At 37.9% G+C, this 27949-nt stretch overlaps 1 pseudogene; it reads left to right on the forward strand.

The window, feature by feature from the left end:
* Positions 1 to 4944: 4944 nt before the first annotated feature.
* Positions 4945 to 5067, forward strand: LOC147913992 (U2 spliceosomal RNA; annotated as a pseudogene).
* Positions 5068 to 27949: the final 22882 nt, after the last annotated feature.

Consider the following 27949-nt stretch of genomic DNA (forward strand, 5'->3'; position numbering starts at 1 on the left):
TTTGCCCTCCTCCCTCCCCCCTTCCCCTCTGGGCCCACCAATCCAATCTCTGTCTCTATGTGTTTGTTTATTGTTGTTATTATCTACTACTTAATGAAGGAAATCATACGGTATTTGACCTCTCCCTCTGACTTATTTCACTTTGCATAATACCCTCAATGTCCATCCATGTTGTCACAAATGGCTGGATTTCGTCGTGTCTTATGGCTGAGTAGTATTCCATTGTGTATATATACCACATCTTCTTTAACCATTCGTCCCTTGATGGGCACTTAGATTGCTTCCAAGTCTTGGCTATTGTGAATAACGCTGCAATGAACACAGGGGTGCATGTATCTTTATGCATTGGTGTTTTCAAGTTCTTTGGATAAATACCCAACAGTGGAATAGCTGGATCATATGGTAGTTCTATCCTTGATTTTTTGAGGAATCTCCATACTGTTTTCCATAGTGGCTGCACCAGTTTGCACTCCCACCAGCAGTGTATGAGAGTTTCCTTCTCTCCACATCCTCTCCAACACTTGTTGTTTCCTCTCATTAGTTATAGCCATTCTGACTGGCGTGAGGTGATATCTTGTTGTAGTTTTGATTTGCATTTCCCTGTTAGTTGATGATTTTGAACATCTTTTCATGTGTCTGTTGGCCATCTGTATATCTTCTTTGGAGAAATGTCTGTTCAGGTCTTTTGTCCATTTTTTAATTGGGTTGGTAGTTTTTTATTGTTGAGATGCATGAGTTCTTTATATATTTTGGAGATTAAGCCCTTACCAGATGTATGGTTTGCAAATATCTTCTCCCAATTGTTAGGTTGTCTTTTCGTTTTGTTGATGGTTTCCTTTGCTGTGCAGAAGCTTTTTAGTTTGATGTAGTCCCATTTGTTTATTTTTTCTATTGTTTCTCTTGCCCGATCAGACATGGTGTTTGAAAAGATGTTGCTAAGACCGATGTCGAAGAGCGTACTGCCTATGTTTTCTTCTAGAAGTTTCATAGTTTCAGGTCTTACATTCAAGTCTTTAATCCATTTGGAGTTAATTTTTGTGTATGGTATAAGGTAAGGGTCTACTTTCATTTTTTTGCATGTGGCTGTCCAGTTTTCCCAACACCATTTGTTGAAGAGACTTTCTTTTCTCCATTGTATGTTCTTGGCTCCTTTGTCAAAGATTAGCTGTCCATAGATGTGTGGGTTTATTTCTGGGCTTTCGATTCTATTCCATTGATCTGTGTGTCTGTTTTTGTGCCAGTACCATGCTGTTTTGGTTACTATAGCTTTGTAGTATATTTTGAAATCAGGGAGTGTGATACCTCCAGCTTTGTTCTTTTTTCTCAGGATTCCTTTACCTAATCGGGTTCTTCTGTTGTTCCATATAAATTTTAGGATTCTTTGTTCTATTTCTGTGAAAAATGTTGTTGGAACTTTGATAGGGATTGCATTGATCTATAGATTGCTTTAGGAAGTATGGACATCTTAACTATGTTAATTCTTCCAATCCAAGAGCACGGAATATCTTTCCATTTCTTTGTGTCATCTTCAATTTCTTTCAGCAATGTTTTATAGTTTTCGGTGTACAGATCTTTCACCTCTTTGGTTAAGTTTATTCCTAGGTATTGTATTCCTTTTCTTGCAATTGTAAATGGGATTGTATTCTTAATTTCTCTTTCTGCTACTTCATTGTTAGTGTATAGAAATGCAACTGATTTTTGTATGTTGATTTTGTATCCTGCAACTTTACCATATTCTTTTATTACTTCTAAAAGTTTTCTGGTGGATTCTTTACGGTTTTCTATATATAAAAGCATGTCATCTGCAAATAGTGACAGTTTCATTTCTTCCTTTCCAATTTGGATCCCTGTTATTTCTTTCTCTTGCCTGATTGCTCTGGCTAGGACTTCCAGTACTATGTTAAATAGGACTGGTGACAGTGGGCATCCTTGTCTGGTTCCCGTTCTCAGAGGGATAGCTTTCAATTTCTCACCATTGAGGATGATATTAGCTGTGGGTTTCTCATATACGGTCTTTATTACGTTGAGGTACTTTCCTTCTATACCCATTTTATTCAGAGTTTTTGTCACAAATGGATGCTGTATCTTGTCAAATGCTTTCTCTGCATCTATTGAGATGATCATGTGATTTTTATTCTTCATTTTATTAATGTGGTGTATTACGTTGATTGATTTGTGAATGTTAAACGATCCCTGCATACCTGGAATAAATCCCACTTGATCATGGTGTATAATCTCTTTAACGTATTGTTGTATGCGATTTGCTAGTATTTTGTTGAGGATTTTTGCATCGATGTTCATCAGTGATATGGGCCTGTAATTTTCTTTTTTTGTGTTGTCCTGGTCTGATTTTGGTATCAGGGTAATGTCAGCTTCGTAGAATGAGTTAGGGAGCTTCCCCACCCCCTCAATTTTTTGGAAGAGTTTGAGAAAGATAGGTATTAAGTCTTCTTTGAATGTTTGGTAGAATTCGCCAGGGAAGCCGTCTGGTCCTGGACTTTTATTTTTGGGGAGTTTTGTGATTACTGTTTCGATCTCCTTACTGGTGATTGGTCTATTCAAATTCTCTACTTCTTCTTGATCCAGTTTTGGAAGGTTGTATGATTCTAAGAATTTATCCATTTCTTCCAGATGTCGAATTGGTTGGCATATAGCTTTTCATAGTATTCTCTTATTATCTTTTGTATTTCTGAGGTGTCTGTTGTAATTTCTCCTCTTTCATTTCTGATTTTATTTATTTGTGCCTTCTCTCTTTTTTTCTTGGTGAGTCTAGCTAATGGTTTGTCAATTTTCTTGATCTTTTCAAAGAACTAGCTCTTGGTTTTATTAATTTTTTCTATTGTTTTTTTGTTCTCTATTTCATTTATTTCTGCTCTGATTTTTATGATTTCCCTTCTTCTACTGATTTTGGGCTTGGTTTGTTCTTCTTTTTCCAGTTCCTTTAGGTGCATTGTTAGATTGTTTATTTGAGATTTTTCTTGTTTGTTGAGATAGGCCTGAAGTGTTATAAACTTCCCTCTTAGAACGGCTTTTGCTGTATCCCAAAAATTCTGGCGTGTCGTATTTTCATTTTCATTTGTCTCCAGGTATTTTTTGATTTCTTCTTTGATTTCTTTGTTGACCCAGTGATTGTTCAGTAGCATTTTGTTTAATCTCCCCATATTTGTGGCTTTTATGATTTTCTTCCTATAGTTGATTTCTAGTTTCATACCGTTGTGTTCAGAAAAGATGCTTGGTATTATTTCAATCTTCTTAAATCTATGGAGACTTGTTTTGTGGCCTAATATGTGATCAATCCTGGAGAATGTTCCATTTGCATTTGAAAAGAATGTGTATTCTTTGGTTTTTGGATGGAATGCTCTGTATATATCTACTAGGTCCATCTTTTCTAGTGTGTCATTTAAGGCCAATGTTTCCTTATTGATCTTCTGTTTGGATGATCTATCCGTTAGTGTAAGTGGAGTGTTAAAGTCCCCTACTATTATTGTGTTACTGTCTATTTCTGTTTTTATGTCTGTTAATAATTGTTTTATATATTTAGGTGCACCTACATTGGGTGCGTAGATATTTACAAGTGTTATATCCTCTTGTTGGATTGTTCCCTTGACCATTATATAATGCCCTTCTTTGTCTCTTTTTACAGTTTTTGTTTTAAAGTCTATTTTGTATAATATGAGTACTGCTACCCCAGATTTCTTTTCATTGCCATTTGCGTGGAGTATCTTTTTCCATCCCTTCACTTTCAGTTTGTGAGTGTCTTTAGGTCTGAAGTGTGTCTCTTGTATGCAGCATATATATGGGTCCTGTTTTTTTATCCATTCAGCCACCCTATGCCTTTTAATTGGAGCGTTTAGTCCATTGACGTTTAAAGTAGCTATTCATAAGTATGTATTTACTGCCATTTTTTAACTTTTTTTCTCAGTGTTTTAGTAGTCCTTCTCTGTTCCTTTCTCCTTCTGTACAGAATTGATGGTCTCTTTAGTTTGACCTCTGTCTGAAAGCTCTACTCTTTAACTCCCGTCCTCCTTCATTTTATGTTTTTGATATCATATCTAACCTCTTTTTTGTGCATTTGTATCCATTACCCTCTTATCATGGAAATAGATAATTTTTCCTATTTGTGGTCTTCCCTTTTCCCCTTAAATCAGTCCCTTTAACATTTCTTGTAGCACTGGTTTCTTGGTGACAAACTCCTTTAATTTTTGCTTGTCTGGGAAATTTTTGATCTCTCCTTCCATTTTGAATGATAACCTTGCTGGGTAGAGTATTCTTGGCTGTAAGTTTTTTCCTTTTAGCACTTTAAATATAACATGCCACTCTCTTCTAGCCTGTAAGGTTTCTGCTGAGAAGTCAGCTGATAGCCTTATGGGGTTTCCTTTGTCTGTATCTTCTCTTTCTCTGGCTGCTTCTAGGATTCTCTCTTTATCTTTAATTCTGGACACTTTGATTATGATGTGTCTTGTTGTGGGCCTCTTTGGGTTTATCTTGTTTGGTGCTCTTTGTGCTTCCTGTACCTGGATGTCTATTTCCTTCCTTAGGTTAGGGAAGTTTTCATCTATTATTTCTTTTTTTTTTTATTTATTTTTTATTTTTTATTTTTATTTTTTTTAATTTTTTGTTTATTGGAGTAACATTGGTTTATAACATTGTAAAAATTTCAGGTGTACATCATTGTACTTCTATTTCTGCATGGACTACATCATGTTCACCACCAAAATACTAATTACAACCCATCACCACACACATGTACCGAATTATCCCTTTCACCTTCCTCCCTCCCCCCTTCCTCTCTGGTAACCACCAATCCAATCTCTGTCCCTATGTGTTTGTTTATTGTTGTTATTATCTACTACTTAATGAAGGAAATCATACGGTATTTGACCTTCTCCCTCTGACTTATTTCACTTTGCATTATACCCTCAATGTCCATCCATGTTGTCACAAATGGCTGGATTGGCCTTTTGGCTAAGATCAAGTGTAGTATCTGTTCTCATCAGTTTAATATTATTTCTGGAAATAGAATCTCTGTTCCTTTGTCTCACTCTTCTCCTTCTGGGACACCTATAACACAGATGTTAGTGCACTTGATTTTGTCCCAGAGGTCCCTTAGACTGTCCTCACTCTTTTTAATTCTTTTCTCTTTTACCTGTTCACCTTGGGTAATTTCTTCTAGTCTTTCGTCCAGCTTGCAGATCCATTCTTCTGTATCCTCTACTCTGCTTTTGAGTCCCTCTAGTGAATTTTTCATTTCCAGTATTGTATTCTTCATTTCTAATTGGTTCTTTTTTATATCTTCCATTTCTTTGTTGACATTCTCACTGAGTTCATCTATTCTTCTCCCCAGATCAGTGAGCATCCTTAACACTCTTAGTTTGAACTCTCTGTCGGGTAGGTTGCTCATTTCTGTTTCACTTAGTTCCTTTTCTGGGGTTTTGTCCTGTTCCCTTACTTGGAATGTATTCCTTTGCGTCCTCATTTTGCCTCTTTCCCTGTGCTTGTGTCTACGTATTAGGTAGGTCAGCTACATCTCCTGCTCTTGGATAGGTGACCTTATGTAAGTGATGCCTTAGGAGACCTGCAGTGTGCTTCCCTCAGTTCTCATTGTTCCAGGGTGACCCCTATGTGGGCTATGTGTGTCCTTCTGTTGTGGCCTGTTTGTTCTCCCTGTAGGCACCCAGGGAGGCCAAGTTATGCTCCTGGCCAGCTGTTGTAATGCTCAGCTGCTTGTAGTTGTTGTGGGCCCTTCAGTCTCTTTTTCAGCTCTGGGGAGCCCCAGCAGAGTTGGCTGCAAGTTCTAATACCACATTTGTGTTGCAGTATTTCTTTTAAGTGAGTAGGCCCCCAGCGTGGCAGGTTGTTAGGCTCAGGGCCTTACAATTGCTATAAGCCTCCAGCCTTTAGGTCTCTTGTCAGCTCTCTGAGGATTGCAGCTGGGTGGGGCTGGCCTCAAGCAGGGGAGCACCCGATTGTTTCAGGCTTTAGAAGGTGGGGCAAACCCCCTATGTGGGTCTTTGAGACCCACATAAGTCTTCTGCAGCTGACAAGCCCTGCTGCCCACAGGTCCACACACACAGTCAACACAGTCCCACCCTGTGTGCGAGCCCCGACCACCCGAAACGCACCCAGTCTCTCCACGGCAGGAGCCCCACACACTCCGCCACTGCCCCGCACTCTCCACCCGCTCCATATGCCTGCCCTGCCCCACTGAAGTCGGCTCTGTTGCCAGGCTGCAGAGAATCCAGTCACCAATCTATGGAGGCCCACAAGTTGCCTGAGGGCTTGTTGTTGGGTGGGGCTAGTCTCTAGGGTGGGCTGCCCACCCTGGCGGGTGGGGCAGACCCTGGGCTAGCAGGCCTCAGGGAGAACTCCAATGGCATCTGTGTCAGCAGGCCCACACCAGGCCACAACAATGGCCGCCGCCAATGTCCCAGTCCCTGGAGAGGTCTCACCCCTCACTGAGATGCACTCAAGGCCTAGTAGGTGAGTCTCTTTCACCAAAGCACTGTACACCTTTCTTTATGGTGATTTTAGGTTGCTTTCTGAAACAGGTGAGTTGGCATGTGGGCACTTTAAGAGCCGGTTTTAATTTCTTTGTGAACCAGCTTTTCTGGGGGTACTCCACAATGTTTTAGTAGCAGGCAAAGTCAGATATTATGCCACTCTCTCGATTGTGCTGGGTCCACAAAAAGTCCCCAGCGGGGGCGCTCCTGGCTCAGGGCCCCGCTCCTCCAAGGAGGGCTGCGGACCTGTGGGCTGTTCCTGGGTGGCCGAGAAGCTGGGGGCTTGTGACGGTGGCATTTTTCTCTCCAGAAGGGAGTTTCGGCCTCTTCCATCTCAATTAGGATTGTCCGTTGTTGCAGGTGTTCCTCTTATCCAGTTTTCAGTTCTGTCTCAGGGGTAATTTTTCCACAAGTAGTTGTAAATTGGCTGTGTCTGCGGGAGGAGGTGAGTTCAGTGTCTGCTTACGCCGCCATCTTGACTTCTCTCCTCAGAACTTCTTAAATAGAGGAGAAAAGACTCTGAAAAGATGGCTTTTAAGTGAAGAACCCAAATATGAGAAAAAGGCAGAGTGAGGGGAAAAATGCTTTGGCAAGCATAATGAGAAACACCGCAGGCTCTGGAGAAGGAAAAGGGCTTGGGAAGCACAAGATACCGAAACAAGATGAGTATAGGAAGACGGTGACAAGAGACACGATTGCTAAGCAGCTTTTGTAAAGCTTGTTTAAAAATTAGATGTTACATATGATCCAGCAATTCCACTTCTGAGTATATGTCCAAAAGAGTTGAAAGCAGGACCTTGAAGAGATACCTGCACATCCACGTTCATTGCAACACTATTCACAATAGCTGAGAGGTGGAAGCAACCCAAATGTCCATCAACAGATGAATGGATAAACAAAATGTGGTACATACATACAGCAGAATATTATTCAGCCTTATAAAGGAAGAGAATTCTGACATGTGCTTAGACACAGATGAACTTCGAGGACATTATGCTAAGTGAAATAACCCAGTCACAAAAAGACAAACACCATATGATTCCACTTATATTAGGTATCTTAGTAGTCAAATTCATAGAAACAGAAAGTAGAATGGTGTTTATCAGAGACTAGGGGGGTTGGGGAAAAGAGGAATCATTGTATAATGGATAGAGTTTCAGTTTTGCAACATGTAGAAGTTTTGGAAATTGGTTGTGCTACAGTGTGGATATATTTAACTCTATTGAGATACTATACACTTAGAAATGGTCAAGATGGTGAATTTAAATTGTGTGGTTTTACCTCAATTAAAAATTAAAAAAATAGATATTAGACAAACTACAATGCTTTGGAAGAAACCCCAAATTCACGAATATTATTTAAATATTTGATTTCCTCATAGAAGTTGTTGGTCAAGTTCAATATTTAGATAAGAAACATGCTTCAACACCCCAGCCTTTGAGGCATCTGAGCATGAGCAAATTTTGAAATTTTAGTATGTGAAATAATCAATTCCTTATTTCATATATTTTGAAATATTATTTATATTATAACCACTATTATACCACTGATTAAGCATCAATTATTTTTATATCAATTTCTGCCAACTGTGTGTTTTGCTACAGAACAGAGATGATTCTGTGTTACAGCATTAATATACATGCCCTGAACAAATAAATTGTATTCTTTAAAGGGACAAAAGAGGTCTTTACTTAAGGGAGTTAGTCTATAAGGATATTCTGGGAAGAGACTCCTTTTTTCTGATTATCATTGCATCCTTTTTCCTTAGATTTCCTGACAACAGTTAAGAGTTTATATATTCTGAATAAGTCAATTTCAAGCCCCATACAGACCAGTGGGAGAGAGATTTCATGTAATTTTATCTCATTATGTAGTCAGCTACTTGTCACAGCTAGAAATAGTAACCACATATGTTTCATGTTGTCAAGAAGGTACTATGGACTCTTTTTGATGATCTGGACAAAGTAGTTATTTCATATTGAGTCATTCTTTTTTTAGCTAGTAAAAGCATTAAAAATACAACATGGTTTATTTTTAAAATGTCCATTCTTTTCATTTATACCACATTTCCAGCAAGTAACATCCTATCTAAGGCAGAACAGTTTTTATGGAAAATCCATCAATATCAAGTATTTAATATTCAAATTACACGGAAATAGCTAAATTATTGTTTTATATAAATATATGAGAGAAGAGTATAATCAATTACATAATTGATTTAAGCAAACAAAGGGTTCTATAATTTCCCAACACAAATTCTACTTAATGTACGTGAAGTCAGAGAGAAACACAAAGGAAAATCTTGTTAGGTAATCTATTAATTGTGTATAATCTACAATTTTAAGGTTGTTGATCTTTCTCATCATTTCCCTCTAACATAATTATTAGATGGATTATAGTCAAAAAAAGCCTTTTAGAACCTGAGTAGCAAGTCAAATCATTTATAGATTGTGTGTTTTCCATATAAGCAATCTTACATGTTTTGAATATTTAGCATTATAAGTTTTTTATCTTGATCCATGCAGGGCTTACCTACCTCCTTTTGTTTTTCTCTCAGCACACAAATCTTTTTGTATAAATCTGTCATGACACTAGATAGATATTTGGTACTTTTAAAGCTTCATTTTAAATTCCCTGCTATATGACATTTTCACTACTATTAGGTGAATATATAAGCAGAAACAATTTTGATATTCAATTAAAAATTAAAAGAAAAAACCATACTGTGTCCTGGAAAGTTTCCAGCCAACGGAACTGAAATGTCTGCCTAGACATCCTGAGAAATGCTGCCAAACTAAAACAGAAGGAGTTACTCAAACCAACAGAAGAAATATTTTCAGGAATAACACACAGAAAAAGGAAGATGCACAGCCATGAGGAAGAAGACACCACTTTAATGATTTCAATAACCACAGATAATAGGATACTAAGTATTTCCAGACATTATTTAGGAATTCAAAGCCTCTTTTAAAATCTTCAATAGACGAGGAGCTATAGAACTAGCAGAAGTTTTATTTTTCTTTCTAGACATAATTTAACCCTGAATATGACATGAAAATTTTTTTTTTTTTTTTGCTGGGAAAGAGTGCCCTGAGCTAACATCCACTGCCAATCTTCCTTTTTTTTTTTTTTTTTCTCCTCAAAGCCCCAGTACATAGTTGTACATTGTAGTTGTAAGTCCTTCTCGGTCTTTTATGTGAGCTGCTGCCACAGCATGGCAGAAAGTAGTGTGGTTCCACAACCTAGAACTGAACTCGGGCTGCCAAAGCAGGGAGAGCACAGAACTTTAACCACTGGGCCATCAGGGCTGGCTCCCCAGAAACTTATTTTAGTGCTCACACTTTATATATTTCTACAATCATAAGTATTTTATCTATTTTCACTTCTTTCTTATAATTTTTTTTTATTTATATGTATACAAGGAATGGAACATAATCTTAGGAAGAACTGTCAGATTTGTAGTTTACCAATCAGTGTTGTAATGAATAGTCTCTGTATATGTGAAAATAAGAAATGCTGGTATAACACAATATAAATGGTAATTCTGCAATTATAATTTCCTAAGAAGGATGATTCTGAATAATTTCAATATTTTCAAGGTTATCTCTATTTAGAAATTTTAAAGTTTTATCACGTAAAAGGATAAGATTCACAGAAAAATTATTTTTTAAAAAAGCCACTATTTAAATATACAATGAAAGCAATTATTATTTTGGTAGATGAAACTCTTTCTCACAAAGTAATATACAATCATTTTTTGCTCTCAAGAAATTTTATATAGCTTGTCAATAAGCAATTAACACTTAAATTTATCCTAAACTGAAGATAAAATATAAAAAGTATTACGGTAATAGACGAATCTTGAACTGTGAACATTTGCCATTTTTAAAGTTTCTTTTAGGTTTGTAAGCTAGGTTTCGCATTTCCTTCTGTTATAAAAATGAATTTTTTTTCCTTTTGAAAAATAGCATATTCTTCTTTTTTAGTATAAATATCATTATGTTTAAAATTATTTTTGATTAGTTCCTGTTCAGTGGTTCGTAGGTTAGATATTTTTTTCCTGGCAAATGTAACCTGATTTTTCTACGATTTTGGAATTTTTAGAAGAAAAGTGACATTTTGGAAGATCAGAAGACTGATGGTCCTGATTGTGATAAATGTTGTATATGATTCCATTGCTACAGACCAGGACAGACTGAAGAAGATTTGGGCCATGTAATATCTAAATTCAGCCTTTACCATTTCCTTAAACATTTCCTTCCCAAAACATTACATAAAATCTTTGTAAAACATATTTAGATTTCTACCTCAGTATAGACTTGTCTGAAACGTGTTTCAAATTTAAGCAAAGAGGTTTTTTTTAGAAAATTATGTTTTCTAATAAAATAATCACCTAAAGAGTTTAAATGAATAAAGGGTACAATGAAGTGAATATTAATTCCTCATTATAAAACTGTTCATGTCAACTCAAATCAAATTAATTTCTTCCATAAGTAATACCAAAATTAGTTATATTAAAAAATAGAATCGGGGCCAGCCTGATGGCGTAGTGGTTAAGTTCAGGTGCTCCACTTCAGCAGCCCGGGGTTCTCAGGTTTGGATCCCAGACACGGACCTACGTACCGCTTATCAAGCCACGCTGTGGCAGGCGTCCCACATATAAAATAGTGGAAGATGGGCATGGATGTTAGCCCAGGGCCAATCTTCCTCAGCAAAAAAAAAAAAAAAGAAAAAGAAGAAGAAAAAAAAAGAAAAAAATAGAATCAAGCAAAGCAGACTTATGCTTACTTATTCATCATATTTAAATACCCAGCTTTTGTAAAACCCCAAGTATACACCTTTGAGAACAGTTCTACTACTGAGTCTTATTCAAGTTTTTATCCATGTTCTTATTGCCATCTCTAAAGTGACTGTTTCAGTTGTCACCTTACCTAACATCATTTATTTCCAAATCATGTTTATTTCAGTAAAGGGTGATCTTTATTAGACAACACAGATTCTTTAGACCAAAGCCGTTGAAAATGTTTTCTTTAGTTCTAAAAATTCGTTTCATGTAAAAATCATCATAAAAACATCTGATTTCCAGGACTCTAAAATATCAGCCTAAATATAAAGCCAAATTACTAGTATTTGAAAATGTGGCTCTATACATATCCCTATCTTTATCTTTAGTCTATAGCATTGACAAGTATACACACAGCATTTATCCAAAATGTAACTACCTTAATAAATTACTACTCTTTAGCCTATAAAATAAACAGAATACAATAAATTTCTTTCACTATATTAAAAATGGTAAATTGTGGCCTTCGTTGATGATTCCTATAACATTTAAACACCAGTCTGTGACTGGAGACATATTATGAATGCTAAAATGACAAATGCTAGAGATTGGCTCCCAAAAAATTTTCTGTCTTCCTGTCCCCTAATAAAGAGACTTGAAAGTGAAATAGATACTCAAGTTATCAGCCTCCCTACAGATAGATTTCGTGTTGTAACACACTTGTATGAGATATAAGCACAAGTCTGGCATACTTTTCCATATTGACCACATGCAAATGCCGCTTTTTTTTTGTTTCCAATTCCTTAACTTACCTACCCAGCCTGAAGAAAAACTGCCAAAAGTGAGAAAGATTAAGCACATCTCTCATTTTAGTTAGTGATATATTGGCGATTTGGTAAAGAAGACGAGTTATCTCAATTCTCTATCCTTTTAAAAGTTTACCTATCTTCACCAAGTTTTGTTCTTTCCCTTCTATATCGTCCTTCAAAAGAAGAATTGGCCCATCTCTATTGTAAGAATAACTATAAATATATACTCTTCCTTCCCTACTTTCCTGCCATCTTGGAGTTCTTGATTGGTTAGTTATTTATCAGATTTTCTATCTCGCGTTTCTCTCCACGGGATGGCTTCACACTTCTTTTTCCTTACGTTTTCTTATTAACCCTATTAATTATTTTATTGTTTATTTGCCTATCCTATCTCTAGCTTGTTATTTACTACCAAACTTCTTTAGAAAATGGATATTACTAGTGGTTCTCAAATTTTGATTTCTATGACTCATTTGCTGCCCCACTCAACTTATTCACCACCAACTTTGATTTAGCTATTATGAGGACAATCCAGGAATTTCTATTCCTAATCCAAACGGGTTCTGACTGAACTTCAGACAACACTTTCTGTCCCTAAAATGTGTCATCCTCTGCTTTGGTCTCCCTGCTGACGCGGATCAGTGAATACCAATGATTCTCTGATCAGTAAGTTATAATTTGTTCTTGATTTCCTGAAGAATTTGACCCTTGTTTCTTTCACCTCATTTTTATACACATTCTCTGTCATTGTAGGATTCTGAATTAGCCCTTGTTCTCCAAACTTCTTGGACTCCTTCTTGGTTTCCATCAATACCTCTTCCTCTTGCTTCATTTTTACTTTTGCTGTTTTTCCATTCTCTTCCCTAATCCTTGTAATATTTTTTTCCTATACTGGCTATCTTAGTTATTTAACCTCCCGTCATTTCAACTATAATCTCGTATACCAAATCTTCCTTTTCTCTTTTATTTTTCTTTAAAAATCTTATCCCACCTCTTGTGAATCTCAGTTATACATTTTAATGTTCTGCTGTAATTTTGACTTATAAATCCCTCCAGAATCTCAAAATAAACTCATCATATCCTCCTACAAACTGTTCTTATCCTAACTTTATTATTGCTTTGAATTTACCATTCTCCCAGCTACTCAAAATTCGAGATTTTTATTCATTAATTATTCCTGTTTTTTAAACCCCAATATTCAATTAGATGTGAAGTTCTAACAATCATATATTTCAAAATTACCCTTGCATCCATTACTTGTATTAATGGTCTCAAACTGTACTATCTTTCATCGGTGAAAAAATTTTGGCCTTGTAACTCATATCACTGTTACCTGTCTCTTTTCTCTCCATAATTGTCCACGGAGGTGCATCAGTCAGATCTCCCTTCAAGAGAAATTTTTGTGAGGAATATAGTGGAATGATGATCATCAGCTGCCTTACATTTAGATTTACTTCAACATTCACACTGTGGCTGCATTTCCCCTAGACTGCTTCCAACCAAAGACTGAGACACATCCTGCCAAAGGAAAAACTCCTCTAGGGGCCGGCCTCGTGGCAAGTGGTTAAGTTCGTGCACTCTGCTTCAGTGGCCTGGGGTTTGTGGGTTTGGATCCCGGGTGTGGACCTACACACTGCTCATCAAGCCATGCTGCGGAGGCGTCCCATATACAAAATAGAGGAAGATTGGCACAGATGTCAGTTGTCCCACATACAAAATAGAGGAAGATTGGCACAGATGTTAGTTGTCCCACATACAAAATAGAGGAAGATTGGCACAGATGTTAGTTGTCCCACATACAAAATAGAGGAAGATTGGCACAGATGTTAGTTGTCCCACATACAAAATAGAGAAAGATTAGCACAGATGTTAACTCAGGGGCCAATCTTCCTTACAAAAAAAAAAAAGACTCCTCTAATGGGCAATCTTTGCTTAGGCCATTTGCCTAGATCAGGTTTCCTCAGAACTGTACTGGATTCAGAGTCTCTTGCTAGCTGATTCTTGTTCCTTCCCTCTCTCCTCTAACAAGTATCAGACATGCATTGTGGACCAAAAACTTTCCCAGCCTACTCCTATTCTCTCGCACTTGTCAAAATCCTATAGTCAAAAACCACCAGGAACACATCTCGTGTTGAAAATTTGGGTTATTACTCATTCCAGAGAAAGAAAATGCACACCATAGAAACTGTGGAGTGTCTCAGTTATAGCATAGTAGAAAGAACTTATAGGATTTTGACTTGTGTTAGGTGATTTAAGGAGGATGTAACTAAGTGTGGCTTAGCTCTGTATTGGATGTTATCAGGAAGTAGGGGTAATTTTATGGCTGTATATTTTAATAAATTCTATCTATAGGAAGGGCATACTGTGAGAGGATAAAGCTACAATTGATAAAGAACCAATAGTCACTTAAATTAGCTGATAGACAGGGATTGAAAGAAACAAAAGCTGTTTCTTCTACACTCACTCCACAACACTTCTGACACCAGATGTGTGGGCATTTTCCCCACACCAATCAGTTCTCCAACTCTCCAGACACCAAATGGGTGTCCTACAACTTAACTTAATTCTCACACTACCCAGGTTAGTGCAGACCTCAGAGGTTAAGGGCTCAATCCCACAAGACTGCTCTGCCTGACTTTCGACACCAATCATAAGTCTAGGTTGTCACCTGTGTTTCTGGCCAACTGGCTATAAATCAGACATTCCACCAACCCTCTCCTCAGGTTCAATATTTGCTAGAATAGCTGACAGAACTCAGGAAAACAGTTTGCTTACTAGATTACCAGTTTATCAGAAAAGAATACAACTCAGGATCAGCTAGATGGAAGAGACGTATAGTGTAAGGTGTAGGGGAAGAAACGCAGAGCTTCTATGCCCTTTCCAGATGTGCCATCTTTTGCATGTGTTCACCAACCTGGAAGCTCTACAAATCCCTTCAGATAAGGTTTTATAATAGAGGCTTCATTGAGTAGGCATGATTGATTACATTATGGGTCATTGGTGATTAACTAAACCTAGGGGGGCAATAATGAAAATTCCAACCCTCTAATCACATGGTTAATTCCCCTGGTAACAAGCCCCCCATCCTATCCAGGAACCCTCTGCCACCTGTCATCTCATTAGCATACAAAGAGATAGAGATTCCCAGGGTTTTAGGAGCTACACGTCAGGAAACAGGGTCAGAGACCAAATATGATCAGGAATTGGGGCCAGAGACCAAATATATATTTCTTATTATGGCACAGGGATGTTTGGTAATTTGTGGCTTGCACAATTTTCATGTGTATGTTTATGGACATCACATAAGTCCTTTATGGACTTTTTATGGAATGTTATAGACTTCGTTGTGTTCCCCCAAAAATCTCATATTGAAGCCCCAACTTCAAATGTTACTGTATTTAAAGATAGGTCCTTTAGGGAGGTAATTATGGCTAAATGGGGTCATAAGGGTTGGGTTCTAATCTGATAGGACTGGTGCTGTCATATTAAGAGAGAATACATCACAGAGCTCTCTCCAGTGTGCACAGAGAAAAGGCCATGTGAAAAGGCACTGTCTATAGGCCAGGAAGAGAGTTCTCACCAGAAACCAAATCTACCAGCACCTCTATCTGGGATTTCTAGATTCCAGAAATGTGAGAACAAATTTCTGTTGTTTAAGCCATCCAGTCTGTGGCATTATGTCATGGCAGCCTGAGCAGACTAATACATGGAGGCATCTTGTTTTTATGTTGATCGATCAGAGTTGCAGAGTGGACATGATTGATATTGATGTTCTTTGAAATTTTTCATTTCGGTAGGGGAACACCCTAGCCTATTTCTGACTGCCAGGCCAGTTTATAGCAACACTAAGTTCTGGCTGATAGTATCAGGCCAGCTCCAGGATGTTAGGGTCTGCTTTTCCCTTTCTCATCTTTTATCCTTCACAGGTGTTTCCCCCAAAAAACGTGCATATATCTAATCTACTTTTGGAGTGTGTTTCTTGAAGGATCTGAACTAATACAAGTGGTACTGTGAGTGGTCTGAGAAAACAAGCAGTAAAATGAAGTTTTAAGGCTGTCCCTTATCATCCACCTGGCAGGGAAGACTCCATCCTGAGGGGAACATGAAGCACCATGCACAAGGTAGCAGGCCTATTTCTGGAAGATTTTATCGGTGGGAACCTGGGAAAACATCCCAGTGGTGGGAGATGCCTTGACTGGTAGGGGAGATGATCTAGGCATTAGAAAGTTAAAGGGGAATTAATGCCTACAAGGATAGTAAAATTGCCTGTTTACTAATAAGTTACATTAACATCCTGCAGTGGGATGATTAAGAAGAAACTGAAGGCGGTTAACAGTTAAAGGATCAACATAAGGGCCTAAGATCCTCTTCAGTAGCATGTAAAAAGGCCCTTATCTCCCACAGTGGAAGAACCACTCAGATGAGCATAAAACTCAGGATCTGAAAATCATGGTCAGAGAGCTCCAGAAATGTTTACATTTTGTCAAGTCTCGTTGGTATGCTAAAGTCAGGCATTATTCGCAAAACCTGGGACACTGAAATGGGTGATAGGCTGTCTCTGCACAGGCTCCTGAGGATTTTGGGTCTGCAGACCACTCAGAGATGAAGAGGTGACCCGTCTCTCTGTAGGATGATGTAGCATTTCCCCATGCAGGAAGACACTTCAGACCTTTACAAGGTAACGGGTGATCCTCTCAGGAGCTACTTTCCTAACTACCAGACTCAAAACAAGGGTTATACCATCATAAGCTGCCTGCGGATATGGTGAACCTGATGAGGGTGCAAAGTAATTACACCTCAAAGAAAATGCAAGATCTAGTCAGCGTATCCCATTATGAGCCAGAGAGCGTCCCTGAGAGTCTATTTGAGAGTTCAAGAGGAATGGAACACAAGACTGAATAAGAAAGAATTAATTGTCATGAGGTATTTTCTTGGAACAGGAATTAACAGCTTGGCAAGGACCTCAAGGGATGGGGCACACTTTCTACTAGGGTGGCTCTCAGAAACCTGGAGAAAATAATGGCCAAAGTTAAGCCAAGTGTAAATAATCCCTGAGTTGCCCTTACAGATGGTTAGGATGATATCAAACAGCTCAGGGAGGAAGGCCTGCTGACTGGATAGGTTATGTGAGGCCCTCAGACATGCCACAGGAACATGTTCCTTGGATGGCCAAAATGACATCACTTATCAAGGTCATCAGGAATAAGCTGGTGAGAGTGACATGGGCATCAATAAAATATTTGGTGGTGGCTCTCCATTTATGGCTTCCAGAAAAATGATAGGACTCCAGTTAAATTTGAATTTCAGGTAAACAATGAATTTTTTGGGGGGGTATAAATATATCCTTAATACTGCATGGTACGTATTTCGTGGAAATTTCAGTACATAACAGGGCTGATGGTGGCAGGGGTAGTCATAAAGCAGGCCTCATTATTACTCACGTGCTGATGTGGCCCCAAAGTAATTGATGCACTTAATTAACTGTGGCACTTAAACATCAGAAGCCAGTGTGCAAAAATTGCCAAAATATCAGGCCAGGTTAGAAGAGGAAGAAAGAGGGCTTGACCTGCAGGCAGTTTTGGAGATGACTAATAGAACATGACATCCTAATAGACAAGTCAACAACAAGGGTTCTGCTATGCATGAATGTATACAAGAAGGCAACAAGAATGGAGAAGGAAGAAGCTAAGGGCAGTCTTCCAAAGAAAAAGTCATGATGCCTTGCTTAGTACCCAGACTTCAGCCTATTTTCTCATCTGGAGTCCTTTGATGGAGGTGGTAGCTAGGCATTTAATAGGAAGAAACCTGCAACCCTATGAAAAGTATATACCATAACAATTTCACCAGTCTTTCACCAAAGAAACCTACCGCCATTTACTCAGGTGAAAGGTCACCGAGGAGGGGCCGCACCGGTGGTGCAAGTGGTTAAATGCACGCGCTCTGCTGCGGCGGCCTGGGGTTCGCAGGTTCAGATCCCAGGCATGCACTGATGCACTGCTTGTTAAGTCATGCTGTGGTGGCATCCCATATAAAGTGGTGGAAGATGGGCATGGATGTTAGCCCAGGGCCAGTCTTCCTCAGCAAAAAAAGAGGAGGGTTGGCAGATGTTAGCACAGGACTGATCTCCTCACACACACACACACACAAAAATACACTGAGGAAAGGAGAATATCCAGACATTTTGAGGACTACTGGACACAGTTTGGTTTGACACTGATACCTGCTGAATCTCCTGAAAGAATAATTCCTTGAAATGGCCAGGTGATAAATGGATACCAGGTTAAAGTTTAGCATGTAGTGGGCCCATTGAGCCATAGATCCACCCATGGTCATTTCCCCAGTCCCTGAGGGTATAATTGAGATTAACATATTGGACAGTTGGAGTAACTCTGACATTTGAATCTTGGCTTATGGACTAAGTGCTATCATAGTGTTGAAAGCCAAATCAAAGCCTGGGAAACTGTCCTTCTACCCTGGCCAAGATAGTAAATCAAAAATAATATGCTTAATAGAGGGGCATCAGATATTAGTGATCCCACTAAAGACCTAAGGATCAAAGAGTGGTAGTCCCAATCATAAATCTTGAAGAATTACTATAGAATGACACTAGCTCAACAAAGCATTACTCTTATTGTAGCTGATCTGTCAGATATGGTAGCAATGCTAAATGAATTAAATTCCAGAATGTAGTAAATTCTGCCTAGTAGAGGAGAGCCCAATACTGCTTTCAACTTTGGTAAACTTGCAGAAGGAAGAGGGATATACCAAAGAGAATGAGAAGGAATAACTTCTTACCAAATTTCTAAATATTGTTTATCAGTCATGTTTCAGCTGGCATGATTTCCTAAAATCTTAAATTTAAATTTTGGGGACCCTAAGCGACACAGCAAGTCTTCACCTGTCCAACAACTTCTTACAAGTCTTTATCAATCGCATGGAGGTAAAACATGGAAAGCTGAGGAGAGGGCAAGAGAACTAAGGAAGGTCACCCTTAAAACACACTGGGCTTCCAAGAGTGACTATGCTGCATAACAAACTACTTCAAACTTGGTGGCTTAAAACAACATATATTTATTATCTTATGGTTTCTGTGGTTCAAGAATCCAGGAATGGCCTATGTCAGCCCTCTATGGAGGGCCACACAAGCCTGCAATTAAGATGTACCCCAGTTCTGGGATCTCATCGGTGGTTTGACTGAGAATCTACTTCCAACCTTCCTCCAGTCGCTGACATTTCATTCCCGTGTGCCTGTAGGATTAATAGCAGATGGTTTATCAAAAGTCATCCAGGGCAAGTGGAGGGGAGAGGGGAAGGGATGGAGGGTAAGGAAAGAGAGGATCTGACTCCAGAGATAGGTGCTATATTCTTATGTAATCACGTGCACATAATCATGCACATCTTGTTACATTTGCCACATCCATTGGTTAGAAGAAAGTACAGGTCCTGTCCACACTGAATCAGGAGGAATTATACAAAGTTATGAACAACAGGAGGTGGAGGGCATAGGTGTTGCCTTAAAATCTGTTTTCCACACCAAGTAAAAGGTAGCAGCCTGTTGAAGTGTATTGTATAAGAGAACTAGGAAGAATCCACTTAAGAAACTATAGGTCAAAGGTTTGATGCTGAACAACAGAGCGGAGAGAGATTGCATGACAGCGAAAAGCCTAGGGTGGAAGGATGGGGCTTGAGAGCAAAGAGAATTTCCAAGGCACATAAAAGCTGGCATCCTAACTCTAAAGTAGGATGAACTATAACATTCTTTATGAAGGTGAATGCTTTATTCTTTTTTTAAAAAATTTTTTATTTATTGAAGTAACATTGGTTTATAACATTGTATAAATTTCAGGTATACATCATTATACTTCTATTTCTGCATGGATTACATCATGTTCTCATGTTCACCACCCAAATATGGATGTTTTATTCTTATAGACAGTGTAAAGATCACCAACGCCTGTCTTGTGCTCAGACCCCAAGCCCCAGTGAAGAGCAGGCCCAGATCCTGCCACCAAAACATTTGAAGCCAGTGTTGACTTGCTTCTGACTGAATTTGCAACAAGTCTCAGGCCCAGCTGAACTCTAGATTCCATTGACTCGGTCACTCTCTAGCAGCCTGTCAAAAGAAGGGATGTTTCCTTCTCTGGGGATAAATATCATTTACTTCAGTCACTACTTAGCTTTTTTTTTTTTCGTGAGGAAGATCAGCCCTGAGCTGACATCTGATGCCAATCCTCCTCTTTTTGCTGAGGAAGACTGGCCCTGGGCTAACATCCGTGCCCATTTTCCTCTACTTTACACGGGACGCTGCCACAGCATGGCCTGACAAGCAGTGCGTCAGAGCGTGCCTGGGATCTGAACCTGCGAACCCCAGGCCGCCAAAGCGGAGTGCGCACTTAACTACTGCACCACCAGGCCAGCCCCTCTGCTTAGCTTTTATAAACAATGTTGAGAATAAAATTTTAAGAAACTGTGAGACGTGCAGAAAAGGAAGAAAATGTGACCTAAGGTCAAGAGAAGCAGACCAAGATATGGTCCTGATAGTCTAATGATCAAATAGGATCACTAAAAGACTATGATAGGGGCTGGCCCGGTGGTGTAGTGGTTAAGTTCGTGCACTCTGCTTCGGTGGCATGGGTTCGTGGGTTTGGATCCCAGGCGCGGACCTACACCACTCATCAAGCCATGCTGTGGCGGCATTCCGCATACAAAATAGAGGAAAATTGGCGCAGATGTTAGCTCAGGGCCAATCTTCCTCAGCAAAAAACAAAAAAACTATATAAATGTGTCAAATGACTTAGTGGAAGAGGTTGAGAATATACACAAACAAATGGAGAATTTCCACAGACAGAAATTATTTCAAGAAGATAATAAAATGGAAATGTGAGAAATGAAAAATATATATATTATCAGAAATAAAGGATCAATTTGATGTATCTAGCAATATGATAGAATTAGCAGAAGAAAGGATCAGTAAACTTGAAGATAGGTCAGTAGAAACTAAACTTAAGTACAAAATTAAAAGTGAACAAATGAAACAGAAAAAGAAGGTCAGAGATGTGTGGGACAAAATCAAGTTGTTTAATGTATGTATAATTGGAGTCTCCAAGGAAGAGAAGAAAGAGAATAGGAGAGAAGAAATGTTTGAAGATGCAATGTATGACAATTTTGTAAAAATTAGTGAAAGACTAACCACAGATCCAAGAAACTTAGTGAACTTCAAGGAAGATAAAAAGAAAAGTATAGCTAGGCATATTGTAGATTAATGTTAAAAACATCAAAGTTAAGGGAAAGTTCTTAAAAGCAGCAAAAAGAAATGTTATATTCCACAAAGGGAATAATGATACAAATGACAGCTGACTTCTCATGGCAAATTAAAAAGACAGTAGAGAGATATCTTTCAAATGCTGAAGGAAAGTAAAATTCAACCTAGGATTATATGCCCAAAGAAAATATTCTTCAAAACTGAAGGTGAAATAAAAGTATTCTCTGACAGACAGAATCTGAGAGATTTCATTTCTAACAGATATGCACTTTAATTCCTCAAAACTAATGGGAAATGATAAAAGATGGAAGCCTACATCCACAAGGATAGTGTCTTAGTCTGTTCCAGCTGCTATAAGAAAATACCACATACTGGGTGGCTTATAAACAAACAACAGAAATGTATTTCTTACAGTTCTGGAGACTGGGAAGTCCAAGATGAAGGTGCCATGGTCATCTTCTGGTTACGGCCTGCTTCCTGGTTCATAACCAGCACCTTCTCTCTATGTCCTCACATGGTGGAAGGGGCTAGGGATCTCTCTGGAGCCTCTTTTATGAGAGCACCGATCCTATTCATGAGGGCTCCACCCTCATGACCTAGGCACGTCCCAAAGGCCCCACCTCCTAATATCATCACCTTTGGGGATTAGGTTTCAACATACGAATTTTGAGGGGACACATTCAGACCGTAGCAGAATGGAAGGAGTAAAAGACAACAGAAAAGGACATGTTAGTTATTATGTATGTATTACATATATATGCATATATACATAATTATATACAATGTATATAATATACATAATTATAAGTAATATACATAATTATGCATATAATATATATAGTTAGCATTCTATCTTTGTATAACAAGTTACCAGCCCTTTAAGCAGTAAAATTTATTTTCTCAAAATTTCTGAAGATCAGAAGCCTAGCATGTAGCAGATAGATCTGCTCAGAGAATCACTAAGCTAAAATCAAGGTATCAACTCGGGCTACAGTCATCTTCTATGCTTGAGATCCACTTCTAAATTCACTAATTATTGCCTAATTATTGCCTTCTTAAACTTTCCACATCGCCCCTCCATCTTCAAGCCAGTAATCACAGATTAAAGTCTCCTTGTGTTTCTAACTTCTCTGACATCCTCTTAGTCTTCTGGTTTCATGGGCTCATGTGATTACACTGTATCCACTCGGATAATCTTAAGTCAAGTGATTAGTAACATCTGCAAAGTTCCTTTTTCCATGTAATGGAATTTATTCTTGGACATAACAACAAGAAGCAAAGGGTCATGGGGCCAAAATGTAGCTATATATTCAAAGGATATACTAGTAACTCACTGACTATTTTAAAGCAAATTTATACATCCTGTGGAGTTTATAGTATATGTGAAAAGGAAATCTATGGCATCAAGAAAACAAATGAGAGAAGAAAAAATGAAATTATACAGTTATAAATTCCTTGTATTGTTCATGAAACAGTACAGTCTTGTGCTGCATAATAACATTTCAGTCAACAACAGACCGCATATACGACCATGGTCTCATAAGATTAGTAACATATAGCCTAGGTGTGTAGCAGGCTATACCATCTAGGTTTGTGTAAGTACACTCTATGATGTTCATACAACAATGAAATTGCCTAACTACACATTTCTCAGGACACATCTCTGTCGTTAAGCAACGCGTGACTATATAATGTTATCTGAAGGTAAAATCTAATGAAAGATAGATATTATTATTTCTAGAACAACCAGTAGAAAGTAAGATAGAGAAGTAAATCCAAGAAGTCCTTATTGTGGGAGAGTCAGATGAAATAATTTGCTTTTACTTTAAAGGGGATTCCCCAGCATGCCAAGAGCATTGGCCCCATAACACTTTACCAATGCAGCAAGTCGCTGAATCTTTGGTTCCCACCCTCTGGTGTGCACATCTTACCAAGGCCTCCAATGCACTAATTACTTTTTGCCCATCCAATCCTATTTGCATGACATCATCAATTGAGGGCACCAGGTATATTCTGTGGATGTCCAAACACTTTAGATCTCTTTGGATGATATGAAAGGGCGCAAGGCAGTTAACATAGCCCTGGGCAAACTATAACTATATAATATTATCTCTTCCAAGTGAATGTGAGCTCATTCTGATTCTCTCTCCTAATAGAGATATAAAAAAATGGATTTGGTAAATCTATGGCCTCATACCATGTGTCTGTGATCATGTTAATTTTCTCTAGCACAGATACCGCATCTGATAGAGTGTATGAAATTAAAGTTACCACTTGCTTGAGATAATGGCATTTAATTTTCATACTCCATATTCTGTTTTATTTTTGAAGGATCTGGACTTGTGAATTTAATTGAGATATGGTAGGACTACCATTCCTGCATCCATTAGTTCTTTAAGACACTATTAATTTTTAATGTTTTCTCAAAGATGTGATTGTTTTTTAATTAAAATCCTGGCTGCAGGGGAGGAGCAGTTTCAGAAGAGCCACAAAGACTTCCAAACCACAGTAGTTCCTACCACATAGGCCAAGGACCAAATGTGGTGGTTATGCCTTGTGCCAAGTAGATTGAATCTAACTATACATTTAGTGGTTAGAGAAATGACCACCAGGTAGGTCTGTGGACTCATTATGGAACCACTGGGTCTAAACTCAATTTAATACCTGCTTCCTTTTAGTCCAAAATGTATAAGCTGGTGGGAAAGAGTTGTCAAAAACTGAAGTATCTGGAGTTTTATCTGCTTTGCAAGCTTACAAGTCAACTTGACACAAGTTCTCGAAAGATAAAAAAAGACGTGAGTCTACTGAGTCAGAGACAAAGACAAAGGATTTTATTATTCATGGCACAGGAAGAATCTTGAGTTTCATTTTTTCGTTAATTTCCCCTGCTATTCAAGTCCCCTTGGGGTCCATGTGGAGTGATCCAGGTGGATATGGCAGAAAAAGTGGCTTTGCATCACAGCTGGGGGACCTCAAAACATCAAAATCCAAATCCGTGATAAAGGGCTATTAGAAACCTTGCTCAAATACCTCCCCAGAGGGAGACATTATCTTTATTATCATGGTCAGCAAACAAATCTGACCTTGCCCTGTAAGTGAACCCTATCTCTATCTTTAAAACATTCCATAACAAAAGTTGATTCAAGATACGCAAAAATTGGGAGGACCATGAAGAATCATCTACCAATAGTCACAATGCCACTTTAGGTCCCCAGATGTACATGTCATATTGTACCTTGTGACAAGTAGTCTTCAAAGCATTTAGATACTTTCCCAATTCCCTTTCCCACCAGCACAGAGTTATTGGAGAAATTGTATTTCAGTTCCTTTGGGAAAGGACTGAGATAATCATTACTGTGTATAATTTCAGTGTGGAGTCCTTCCTCCTGGGTACCTAACCTTCAGTTCAGTCAATTTGCTCTGAGTTCAAAACTAACTTAGGTCTAGAAATTGAGCAAAGCATCATGATCTTCTATTCAGGCAACTGCCCTCAGACTCATGATTATCCATCCTTGATTTCTTTGGATGGTACAAAGTTAGAATTGCCATTATTGACTGCCCACATATTTTGCCCCGGCGATATTGTGTGCTACTAAATATGCCATAACACTCTTTAGGTCTTGGCTGTCATTCTGACACTGTTGATCATTACAATAATGGAACACACATGGTGTCTGAGGGCTAAGCATTGACACCTGGTCTACATAGTTTTGCAGGACTAATATCCCTATTGTTATCATTGAGCCCAGTTTTATAACAGAATCTTCTACTGCTAGCTCTGGCTTTCAGAGGAAAGCCAGCAATGAACCGCCAAGATGCTGGTGTCCGCCCCACTCACCAGTGTATCCCTTATCACTTAGGTAAATGGAGTGACCTCCAAACCCTGAAACATGATCATCTGGTAGGTTTCAGAGAGAAGATAGTTCATTCATTTTAACATGCTCATTGCAGGCATCTCCATCTCACTTAGTATAAATCATTGCCTTTTTTTATGATTCTAGGAGCCATCATTGCAGAAGGTTTGTACCATCTCCAGGGATAGAAAATAAATATAGTTGCTTTTTTTAAAGATTAATATAACTAATAAACTCCTTTCAAGATCAATCATGAAGAGAGAAAACACAAATTAACAACATTAGCAATGAAAGAATAGACGCCAGTACGGATATGATAGTAATTAAGAGGATAATAAGGAAATACAATGAACATTATGACAATACATTTCAAAACTTACATCAAACACAAAATTTTTATGAGAAAAACAAAAATAACACAAAACCCAATTTGCCTAAACTAGCCCAAAACAAAATAGGAAATGAAAATAGCTCTGTATCAATCAACATGATTGAAAACACAATAAAATACCCATGAAAACTCTAGGCCCAGATGGCTTCACTGGTGAATTTTATTAAGACTTTAATAAAATAATAACATCTTATACAAACTCTTTTAGAAAATTCAGCAGATTGGAACAATTTCCAACTCATTTTATGAGACCAATATAATCTGGCTTGGAAATCTGATGAGAACATTATAAAAAGTAACATCACATAATAATTTCCCATCATCATACATGCAAAATTCCTTAACAACATATTAGCAAATTGTATCCATTGATATACAAATAGGATAGTGCCTCATGATCAAATTAGAGTTCGCAATCATAAAAAAACGATTTTACATTTGAAAGTGAATTTACTGCTTAAAAATATAAAGGAGAAAAGTATATGATTATCTCAGTAAATGCAAAAGAAAACGTTTGATAATATTCAACATACATTTAGAATAAAGATTCATCAATTTAGGAATAAGAGCAAGCTTCCTCGGTCTGATAAAGGGAATCCTGAAAACAAATTATAATATCACCACATAAAAAAGCATTACGTTGAGCAAAAGAAATCCCATTCAAACTGTATTTACTCATAATCTATTATTTTATTTGTATGAAATCCAAAAATAAACAAAATAATCCATGGTGCTGTAAATCAGAAAGTGATTTCTTCATGGGGTGTGGGTGCAGAGAAGAATTGGAAATTGACTGGAAAGAAACATCTGGAAACTTTGCATGATGATGGAACTGTTCTATACCTGATTTTGGATGGTGGTAGATAGGTATACACAATTTCAGAACTCATCAAAATAAAAATGCAGGAAGTCTTCACTTTATTTTATGTAAATTATACCATAAATATTAAAGAAAAAATATTAGACTTGCTTGTAATATTTTATTTTTATGTCTGGGTTCTGAATTAGCCAACTAAATGAGCTTATTTGTTTTGGTCTTGCTGGCCTTGTGCAAACACGACTCATGACTCTGACTAATGATTTACTGTCTTGTTTGCAGTGTAATGCATATTTAAGTAGTCTTGATAATAATATATTATCAGGCAAGCTGTAAAAGGGCATTTATTGATGTTTTATCCATTTCATAGGTTTTCACACCAAATTAAATAATCTATTTGCAGCCAACAATTTTTGGGTAAAATGTTTAATACAACAAATTTTTATTGAGTGCCTACTATGTACCGACATGCCTTTAGGAGCCTAGGATATATCAATAAACCAAACAGACAAAAACATTCTCTGCTTCCAAGGAGCTCACAGTTTTCCATTTTCTCTGCTAAGTACAGTTAGTCTTCTTTATGCTGCTGCTTTTTCTTCTGAAACTCCAAAAGTTGGACTTATTCAGAGCTTTTTCTTGAATCTCTTTTCTATCTACCTTAGTTCTCTTGGTGATAATATTTATTCTCATGGTTTTACACATCGTCCATTTACTGATGCCTTCCAAAATCCTATCTCTATCTGATCTCCCCACAGAGCACCGAACTCCCTTATCCAACTCCTAACTTGATGTCTACAACTGAATATCTAATAAGCTTCTCAAATATCTGAAACCAGGGTGACCATCAGTGCCAGTTTAGCCAGGATAGTCTTCATTTACATTTACAGTCTTACTGTCTTTGCATAAAAGTATTAATATGCTCCCATTCAATCTCAAAGGGATCATGATTTAGATAAATGGACATTCTATCCAAACAGCCCTCTTGATTCCACTCCCCAGTTGAGTTTTATCCATGGTAATAATGACAAATCAATTCAGCTAAGCACTCAAACAAAAATAGTGTTTTATTTTTTATGACTCTTGTTTACTTATACTCTATCTGCCAGAAGCATCTGTCATCTTTGATTTCAAAACATATTAAATCTAACCAACGTATTACATGCCACGCTCATTTCAGATTTACAACACATTTATGTTCCTTAACTGGTAGTCCTTCAAATTTTACAACCACATGGCATCCAGGGCAAAGTTCCTAAAACCTAAATTAAATGTTGCCACTCTATTGCTCAAACCCTTAAGCTTCCCATGACTCTCAGCATGAGGTACAAATTAAAACTGATAATAAATATTCTACACAATTTTGCCTATGCCGACCTGCCTGAGTTAATTTCCTACCACTATATGCTTTATTTACTCTGCTTTTGTCAAAAATGATATCTCATTGTTCCTCAAATGTGCCATTTTTTTGTGACTCCAGAGCTTTAAATTTATTGTCCCCACACCCTAGAGCACTCTTTTTCAGGTCTTCCTCAC

This window comes from Ceratotherium simum, chromosome 23 (assembly GCF_057802395.1).
Source record: "Ceratotherium simum simum isolate JZ-2026a chromosome 23, ASM5780239v1, whole genome shotgun sequence".
Lineage (NCBI taxonomy): Eukaryota > Metazoa > Chordata > Mammalia > Perissodactyla > Rhinocerotidae > Ceratotherium > Ceratotherium simum.